Raw genomic sequence first — 10,485 nt, 5'->3', positions numbered from 1 at the left:
TTGAAGACCCTACAAAAATCTTGTGGCGCTGGGGGGGTGGGCGGGGGGTTGCTGTTGCTTACAAGGAACTGGAGTGATTCTCAGCCAAGTCCAATTTGTCTTTCCCTCTCTTTTTTTTAATTAAAAAAATGTTTTTAACTTTGTTTATCTTGGGAGAGACAGAGCGTGAGGGGGGGAGGGACAGAGAGAGAGAGAGAGAGAGAGAGAGAGAGAATCCCAAGCAGGCTCCTGGCTCCTCCCTTTCAGTGCAGAGCCTGATGCGGGGGTGGAACTCACCAAAGGGTGAGACGCTTAACCCAAGGAGCCATCCAGGCGCCCCTGTCTTTTCTCGTAAGGTTGATGTTTTTTCATTAGGATAGTCTCCTACGTTTCCTTTTCATAGCATAAATGTTTTACCGGTGACATCGGTGGATCACAGATCAGTTCTTGTGAAGGGCATCCTAGGGACCAGACAGAGCTCTTTTTTGTATTTTCATATGAATATCCAGTTGACCCAACATCATTTCCTGAAAAGACCATCCTTTTCCTCTTGATTTGGACAAGAGCCCCCATCATAAATCAAGTAATGGTGTATGTGATGACCTGTTCTAGATGCTCTTACGTCCCACTGGTCAATTCCTCTATCCTTGAACCAACACGACACAGTTCAAACAACAAGATTAACCAACCTGCCCTAACTCACATACATAGGGCACGTCATCCAATAGCTGTAGAATACATGTTTCTAACACGTGCACATGGAATGTTAATCAAAATAGACCACATCCTGGGCCATAAAACCTCAACAAACTTCAAAGGATTGAAACCATGCAAGTGTGTCCTCTTTGAATTAAATTAAAACTCAATGTCAACAAAACAATGAGAAAGCCTCCAAGTGCTTGGTATTTAAACCTTACACTTCTAGATAATTAAGGATCTAATGGTAAATCACAAGGGAAACTGTAAAATATTTTGAAGTGAAAATATGACCTGTCAAACACTGAGGGGCGCAGGTACAGCAGTGCTTGGAGGAAAACTTGTAGCTTTAGGAGAAAGGTGGAAAATTAATGCTCTAAGTTCCAAGTCAAGAAGCTAGTAAAAGAACAACAAATTAAACCCAGAGGTGAGAGGAAATAACAAAAACTATGGCAAAAATTAATGAAATAAAGCAAAATTAGAGAAAATCAACAAAGCCAACAGTTGGTTCTTTGAAGAGATTAATAGAATTGATAAACCCCTGGAAATGTTGGGTAAGAAAAAGAAAACAGAAATTCCAGTATCAGGAATGAAAAAGAGGACATAACCAGATACTACAAACATTAAAAGGATAATAAGGGGACCCTGGCTGGCTCAGTCAGTGGATCACACAACTCTTGCTCTCAGGGTTTGAGCCCCACATGGGTGTAGAAATTACTTTAAAATAAAATCTTTAAAAAAAAAAAAGGGATGATAAGAGAATAGTATGAACAACTCCAAGACAGTAAATTTGAAATTTAAATGAAACACAATTTACCAAAACTGACATTAGAAGAAATAGAAAATCTGGATAGTCCTATACCAATTAAATAAAATTAATCCATAATTTAAAATATTCCCCAAAAGAAAATCTAATTCAGATGGTTTCTTTTTTGTTTGTTTGTTTGTTAGTTAGTTTGTTTATTTATTTATTTATTTATTTATTTATTTATTTATTATTGAGAGAGAGCACAACTGAGGGAGAGGTAGAGAAAGGGACAGATAGCATCCCAAGCAGGCTCTGTGATGGCAGCACAGAGCCCCATGAGGGGCTTGAGCTCATGAACCATGAGATCATAACCGGAGCTGAAGTGGGATGCTTTACTGACTGAGCCAGGTGCCCCATTTTTTTTTTTTTTAATTCAGATGGTTTCATTGGGGGAATTCCTCTAAACAGTTGAGGAAATATCACCAACCTTACACAAACCTTTCCCGAGACTAAAAAGTGAGCAAATACTTCCCACCTCATTTTGCAAGGCCAACAAAGCATTGATACCCAAACGTACATAGAACATTACAAGAGGGGCGCCTGGGTGGCGCAGTCGGTTGAGCGTCCGACTTCAGCCAGGTCACGATCTCGCGGTCCGTGAGTTTGAGCCCCGCGTCGGGCTCTGGGCTGATGGCTCAGAGCCTGGAGCCTGTTTCCGATTCTGTGTCTCCCTCTCTCTCTGCCCCTCCCCCGTTCATGCTCTGTCTCTGTCTGTCCCAAAAATAAATAAATGTTAAAAAAAAAAAAAAAGTTAAAAAAAAAAAAGAACATTACAAGAATCGAGGAAAGCTATCGAACCTCTGCTGCCTTGGCTTCTCCATCTATAGAACAGTTACCTACCTTGTGTGGTTGTCAAGAGGCCTAGACTAGTGAATCCACGTAAAAACTTGCTTGTCACATAGAAAAGCTACGGGGCTCTCGAATGTGAGTGTGCATTTTGATGACCTCTTCAGTGTAGGGTCTGGAGTGTCAGGACAGAGTCTGCCCTGGCATTTCTGCAGAGCACTCAGGTTTGGGACCTCCCTGTGTTTTAAAGATGGGAATATGGAATATGGATGCTCAGAATGGAAAGGGATTTACCCACGGTATCTCCGCAAGACTGTGCATAATCAGATGCACAGAACTTTGGAGTCCACCCCTGGGGCCCCTGGAATGTACTTCTGGCGGAGGGAAAACCTGTGTCTGCACACAGGAGACAGGGATGCCCCCTCCTGCCACCTTCCCCCCACGTGGCCTCAGGCAACTTTCGGCCCCACTCACAGCCTCCTATAGGACGTGAGATCCCATTCTCTGCTTCCTTCCTCCTGGGGAGCATGGATGGGTGCAGAAAGACTTGCTAGGCCCCCACGTGGAAGTGACAAATCACTGCACATAACTGATCGATGCCTATGTTTAGCACAGTCCCTTCAGTCCAGGAGATGCCGTGCCTGGATCCAGCCGTGCCTGAAACCAGTGGACTCCTCCATGGACCTGTTATAGCAGATCAAAGCCATGTCTCAGGATGTTCAGTACAGAATATTGATAACAGTGAGGGACTGGAAATGCCCCCAAAGGCTTATTAAGAGAGAAGGTTTTGGGTTTTTTTTTTATTTTTTTTTTAACGTTTATTCATTTTTGAGACAGAGAGAGATAGCATGAATGGGGGAAGGTCAGAGAGAGAGGGAGACACAGAATCCGAAGCAGGCTCCAGGCTCCGAGCCGTCAGCACAGAGCCCGACGTGGGGCTCCAACTCACGGACCGCGAGATCATGACCTGAGCCGAAGTCGGACGCCCAACCGACTGAGCCACCCAGGCGCCCCTAGGGGAGAAGGTTAAAGCAGTCCTGAGTGGTTAGAGCACAAACCCTTATCCAGACCTTAAAAAGGCTGGCTCCTGGAGGCACCTGGGTGGCTGAGTCGGTTGAGCGTCCGACTTCGGCTGAAGTCATGATCTCGCGGTCCGTGAGTTCGAGCCCCACGTCGGCCTCTGTGCTGACGGCTCGGAGCCTGGAGCCTGCTTCGGATTCTGTGTCTCCCTCTCTCTCTCTGCCCCTTCCCTGCTCATGCTCTGTCTCTCTCTGTCTCTCAAAAATGAATAAATGTTAAAAAAAAAAATCTTTTTTTAAAAAGGCTGGATCATGCTGGAATTAGTTGAGGCCTTCTTGTCCCTCGAGGCCTGGAGGAAGCTGGCCTTGTCCACCCGGTCCTGGTCGCAGTTCCCCATGAGTGCTCCGACACTCCGCCGTCACCTTCAGCCCCGATTCTCTGCCTCTGGAGAACGTATTGCTTCTGACCCTCTGTCTGCCCTGGTGTTGACCAAGTGTGGACCTTGGTGCCTGGTTGGCAAGGAGCCTTCTGCGGCCCCAGACTGGCCTGAGCATAGGGGGGCTTTTGGTTCGTGTGACTAAAATGTCCGGGGAGGGGTCCACTGGTTTCAGGCACGGCTGGATCCTGAAGGAGGCTCTCCTTCCGCCCGTGGGTCTGTCTGTGCTCCTTCGTGGTGGCTTCACTCTCAGGCGGGCCGTCCCTGAGTGACTGCACCCACCTCGGCCACGCAGGCTTTCCCAGAGGGAAAAAACCCGGTCTTTCCAGGATGCCCTGGGGCCAGCAGCTTTTGTCACAGGCCCCTCCCTGAACCAGCTGTGGCTGGAGACAGGGAAGGTGCCACGGTGTCAGGTCTGACTATATACGTGGCCCTGGATGGGGTGCAGGGGCCTGCCAGTGCCACCAGGTAGCAAGGATAGGGGTGGAGCTCATGACCTGGAGAGGGAGCCTGGCTTTCCATAAGATCCTGCTCAAGGCCTTTGTGGGGGTCACGATTTGGGGAGCAGGGGGTCCACAACCTAGTGATGCCAGGTTTGAAAGGTGAGTGGTCATACTAGCACAGACATGGACCAGGGTCCCTGCCTGGTCCCCTATAGCCATGCAACGGGGAAGGCACACAGGCCACTGTCCTGTCCCGCAGAGCCAATGCCCAGGCCTCCAGAAACCCCTGTCTACACTAGCACGGCCACCCACAGAGCCTGTGTGGGCCTCTCCCCGAGCCCGGCCCTGGAGGAGACTGAGCAGCTGGAGTCTGCAAGGATGTGGACGGTCACGGGCGTGTGGATGGGCATGGAAGTGGCTGCACAGGGCTGCGTACGTGGGGCTCACGTGAGGCCTCGTGGGCAGGACTGGCTGTGGCCGCGAAGGCCACGCGAGGGTCCTGTGGGACTCTGATCTTCTGGGCCCCGTCCAGGCCTCCCAGGGCATCATGGGGCTGCTCGTCTAAGGTGGGGGCCTGCATGTTGCATTGAGTCGTTGCTGAACTCCTCCTGTGTGCAGGCTGGGGACACGTGCCCGCCGTCCGGGGACCCATGACCCATGGGTGGGGTGGGGCTTCACCAAGCCTCTTCATTCTCCTTTCAGAAGACACCCTAAGGGAGCTGCTTCTGCCTCCGTTGCTGTAAGCACCCTGACTCAGGCCAGCGCCCCTCTCTTCCTGAATGCCTGCCTCTCAGCCACACCTCTCTAGGCTACGCTGTGCGTGGGGAGTGCCTTTTCAAACCCAACCATTTTCATTAGTGCCCGGCACCCCGGCACCTGCTTTTACCCTCCCCGACCTCCGAGGCTTCCTCTCCCCTCCCTCTGCCTTGCTCTCAGCTCCGGCCACCCATCTCCTTGTAGATCATCAAAACCACCCGGCACACTTGTGCCTCAGGGCCTTTGCACTTGCTGTGCCTTCTTCTCTATTATCTTCACGGCTCTGCTCACGTAACATTTCATCAGAGATGCCCACTCCTGGATCCTGACTCTCCCGCCACTCCCGTTACAGTCTTCCTCACTCTCACAACCTCTGTGCAAAGCAGGTCCCTACAGGGGTAGCCCAGGACAAGGTGGACCAGGAGGACACGAGGCGGAGTCCCCGAGAGGTGTGACACAGCCTGCCGCTCACATACCCGAGTCTGCCCTCTCGGAAGTCCAAAGCCTCACTGACGGTAGATATCCTTATTGAGTATCACTTTGTGTATGTTCTACCGGGCACGGCGCACCGTCCTTCCGGGAACCTCAGGGCTCCCCTCCTCCTCTGGCTCAGGTGTTCATCGGGTGCTTTGCTCCTCCTGGACGCAGGGGCAGAGGTCTGTGCGGAGCACCCGTGTGGACTGAGCCGAGAGTGGGGGGTGCTGCGACTCTGGCCCTCCATCCCTGTCGGCGGATCCCCCGGAGCTCTGTTGTTAGGGCTTCTGTTTACTCCAAGGCGTTCTTGCCCCTTTTCTCTTGAGGTCCAGGATGTGCACCTCGCGGGTGGTGATGGGATACCCTCAAGGTTCTCTGACAGGAAACGAACTGATGTACCTGACCTACCGGAAGGAGGTCGGAGCCTCGGAAAAGACAGACGAGGGGAAATGGCCCCCCAGGCACCAGCCTCTCTGCAGGGGGTTCCGCACACGGGGCCACTGCACCAAGCCAGGCTGGTGGAACTGGAGCAGAGAAGGAGCCAGAGGATCCCGACCAGAAATGCACAGCATCCGTGAACCCTGGAGACGTTTAAAGAGTCCCAGAGGCAGAAGCCGATAAGGTGGTCACGTGGACATCAACCTGCAGACCCTTGTGGCTTGGCCCAGGCTCTGGGATGAGGTTCCTGCCCTGCTGCCAGATGGGAACACCCCAGGAGGGGCCCTTGGGGGTGCTGAGCGAGGTCTGAAGGGGCTGGTTCCCCGGGCCCGTCTCCCCACCCCACCCCACCCCACCCCAGGGACAAAGCAGGGGAGCGCGGTGCAGGGAGGAACCGTAATGTGGGCGGGGCCCCACGTAGCCCTGCGGGGCGGAGCCGTGGTGTGGGCGGGGCCCCCAGGTGGTACCCCAGGGCAGGTGACCCTCACTACCCCTTCAGGAAGGCCGCGTGGGCAGAAGCTGCCCGGGTGGGCGTCCACTCCGGCTCTTCCATAGCGATGCTGCAGTAATAGGAGGGCTTGTGGGACAGAGGCGGCACCTGGAAGCTTCCTGGGGCTGAGGCCTGGGGAGGCTGTGAGCCCTGCTCTGGCCCCTCCCTGTTTTTCTCTAGTAGCTCATTCTTCTTCCGAAAGGATCAAAGCCCGGACAGAAGGGTTTTGTATACACTGGGGTAAGTGCTGGATAAGCACCCAGGGGGCAGAGACGGGGGTGGGGGGTCTACATGCCTGACCCTGTGCCCCCTCCCCCACTGCACAAATGGAAGGGTGGGCTCCAGCCTTGGGAGGCGGCCTCGGGGCGGCGGGCTCAGCCGGACCAGCTGCATCCGCCCGCAGGGCCCGTCGCCCCTCTGCCAGCCCCTCCGCTGCTTAATTGTAAAGTATTTGGGGGCACCTGGCTGGCTCAGTCAGTTAGGCATCCGACTTCCGCTCAGGTCATGATCTCACTGTTGGAGGGTTCGAGCCTGGCGTCTGGCTCTGTGCTGACAGCTCAGAGCCTGGCGCTTGCTTCAGATCCTGTGTCTCCCCCTCTCTGCCCCTCCCCTGCTCGTGCGCTCTCTCTTTCCCTCTCTCTCTCTCCCTGTCTCCAAAATGAATAAACATAAAAAAATTTTTAAGGGGCGCCTGGGTGGCGCAGTCGGTTAAGCGTCCGACTTCAGCCAGGTCGCGATCTCGCACTCCGTGAGTTCGAGCCCCGCGTCGGGCTCTGGGCTGATGGCTCGGAGCCTGGAGCCTGTTTCCGATTCTGTGTCTCCCTCTCGCTCTGCCCCTCCCCCGTTCATGCTCTGTCTCTCTCTGTCCCAAAAATAAATAAACGTTGAAAAAAAAAATTAAAAAAAATTTTTTTTTAAATGCAAACATTGTCGAGCAGCCAGGTGAAGAGCCCAGTTAATGTGCCCGCTGCCGACAGAACTGAGCAACTTTGCACCAGCTGTGAGCCATCCGGGCTCTTGTAATTTCCCAGGCACAGAATCAGCCCTTTTCCTTCGGGTATTTATTTGTTCTCCTTGGCTTGTCCATATTCTTTGTATATCCTGGGTATTAATCTTTTGTCTGTTTTATATAAATGTTGCAAATATCTGCCCGCTCCCCCAGGCTGCCGCCCTTCCCTGGGGCCTTTGTTGGGGCAGGGCCGCCCACCCCGCTGTCTTACCCCTGCTGCCAGGCTCTGTTCCTGCCCTTCTGGTGGTGTTTAAAATCCAGTTTTGTGGGGCCCCTGGGTGGCTCAGTCAGTTGAGCGTCTGACTTCTGCTCAGGTCATGATCTCATGGTTCATGGATTCGAGCCCCACCATGGGCTCAAGCACTGACAGCCAGTAGCCTGCTTGGGATTCTCTCTCTCTTCCTCTCTCTCTGCCTCTCCCTGACTCGTGGCTTTTCTCTCTCAAAATAAAGAAATAAACTTTAAAGAGAGAGAGAGATTCTCTCTCTAACAAAAAGCGCCTGTTTTGTGGATGTTAGTAAGAAAGATGTTCTTTTTCTTGGTCTTCTCCAACCTGGGCTGGAGGTTTGTCCAACACTTCCTGCCGAAGAGGCTGGTGTTTTCCAGGACTTTGAAACTCAAAGCTGAACCTGAGTCCAAGTCTGGACTCACCGTGGACAGGCCCTGCCTCAGTTCCTCATGCTCCTAGCTACTTCATGTATGTGTTCACATCTGGCACGGTGAATTCGACTTTCATGCATTCTTTTTGCATTTATTGTGCACTTCAACGAAAATCATGCACGTCCATGATTTAAAGAACTCAGTAGCTTTACGAGATTTTCGGTGAAAAGCAGCTGTCCCTGGGGCCTCCTCCCCAGACACACCATCTCCAACCCTCACTACAAGGCACGCCTCTGGGCAGCTCTGGGTTCTCTGTCAGAGATGTGCCCACTCACTTGCTGCCTTGGAAGGTGAGGAATCAGCCCCCCAGCCCCACACCTACTTCCTGGCTGCTCTACCTTCCCGTTTTCACTCTCTGGGACTGGGTGAGGTTTGTGTCTGTGCCACAGGGCAGAGCCATGCTCACAGCCCTGGCGTCCCGGTGGTGGCCCTGCAGTGCACACTCTTGGTCTGTGACTGCCCAGTTCCAGTCGTTTCCAATCTTGCCCCAGAGGAAGATAACCCAGAGCTCTGGGGCCCCTCGTCGCTGGTCCAGCCTGCCATTCCCCAGGGACATCATCAGGAAAACAACATTCTGGATCAGTCTGATGGATTCATGTGAAGAAACCCAGGCCACACCGATCCTATAGTGTTCTCTGACCTCAGAGCTTGGCGGGGATTCCCCCAGGAGAGGTACAGGGCCTTCCCGGGCTCACCCCTCGCCCCTGCCTTCCATTTCCCCAATATGGTCACATCACAGGTTCACCTTGGACATGGCTTGTAAGCAGCCATTCTGATTCACAGGCTTCCCTGCCTGGAGTTAAGGACTGCCTCCCCTCCTACTGCTTCTGTGTGCCTGGTACGAACAGTTGATGGACACTTTGTGGTCCTGTCATCGTTATCAGTCATTGTTCCAAGTGCATCTGTCCGTTGTCCTGTCCTGGAGGCCCCCCTCTGCGTTCTTCCCCCAGGTGCGTGGGTCTCACCCCTGTGCAGGTGATGCCAATGGCCTGGGGCCGGCACCAGCTTCCCAGTGTCCCCTCCCCCGCCCCCGTCCATATTCTCTGCTCCATCTCTGTGTCTTTGGTTCTGGCTTCTGGAAGAGTTCCTTAATTTTATCTTCATGCATTTCTATTCCAATGCTTCTTTCTTATTCTTTGATCATTGCCTTAACTAAGTTTCCTGTTCTCGGTGTTATGGACACAGTATCTTCTCTTTCTGAGGATTATAACTTTAAGGGACTTTTTGGCAAGAGGCCTCTTATTTTGCCCCCTCTCCCCCCACACTTCTGTATGATTTAGTCCTCCCCTTTCGTGAGGGAGGTGCTCCTTGGCTGTCCTTCCACGTGGACAGGGAGGTCCAGCAGCTCCTTGTGGGTGTCCAACCAAGTCTGGTAGCTGGCCTGCTTCTCTCCTGGGAACCCTAACACGAGGTCCTTTTCCTGGGCAGTCTGGCTTCTCCTGAGAAGGTTCGTCAGGTCTCCTGCTTAGGGTGAGCGGGGCACACCCTGTCTTTCTGGCAGCATCCCGGAGCAGCGCTCGTGAAGGGAATCAGGGTCTGCAGGCTAGGAGACAGCCGCTCCTTGACACCCCTCCCCTGGGCCTCACCGCCCTCGACATTCCCACAGCTGGAATGCCTCAGACCCAGTTTCTTCCCGAGGACAAATCCTGGGGGCAGGATGCTTGGACAAGGCCACCCAGTCTGGCTGCGGGACGTGGGTGAGGGACGTGGGGGTCAGGCCCTGCTGCCTTCCCTGGCAGGGACTGGGCTGTGACACTCAGACATCCTCGGGGTCAGCGTGATCTCCATCGATTTCACAGTCCCTGCCTGTGTGCGTCGGGGTGGGTACAGGCCCTGGACCCCAGATGTCTGGTGGGGCCACGAGACTTGCCTCGGCCTATGAAACGTGAGTAGGGTGACGAGGGCCATGAGTGAGCAGAAGCTTGAAGAGCCAGGACGCGCTTCTGCCTCCTGACTCGGTCACAGGCTCTGCCCCAGAGAAGGCTGCCCCTCCCCCTGACTCCTGGAACGCAGCAGGAACAGGAGTGTGTGGGGGCGGAGCTGCAGGGAGGAGCCAATGTTTGTGGGCGGGGCTGCAGGGAGGAGCCAACGTGTGTGGGCGGGGCTGAAGGGAGGAGCCAATGTGTGTGGGCGGGGCTGCAGGGAGGAGCCAGGGGGCACAGGGTGCCTGCTGGAGAGAGACAACTTGGCTGCCGCCAGGGGCTGTGATTCAAGGGCTGCTCCTTACTGGGAGTCACTGCCCGGAGCTGACAGCTACGTGTGCCGAGTCACACACCACCTTCCATCTTTCTTTGCATTACAGTGTGGTGGAAAGCAGTCAAATCTCTCACCTACTGTTGCCTTCTCTGCAGTTCTCTTTGTTTTTGAAGGTTTTCCCTATTGTACAGTTCTTTCACTGCCATTTTAGAAGGGCGTGGGGAGGAGATGTGACTGATGAGCCTTTTTTTTTTTTTTTAACGTTTATTCATTTTTTGAGAGACAGAGAGAGAC

This window comes from Prionailurus viverrinus, unplaced genomic scaffold (assembly GCF_022837055.1).
Source record: "Prionailurus viverrinus isolate Anna unplaced genomic scaffold, UM_Priviv_1.0 scaffold_39, whole genome shotgun sequence".
NCBI lineage: Eukaryota > Metazoa > Chordata > Mammalia > Carnivora > Felidae > Prionailurus > Prionailurus viverrinus.
This window is presented reverse-complemented; position numbering follows the sequence as displayed.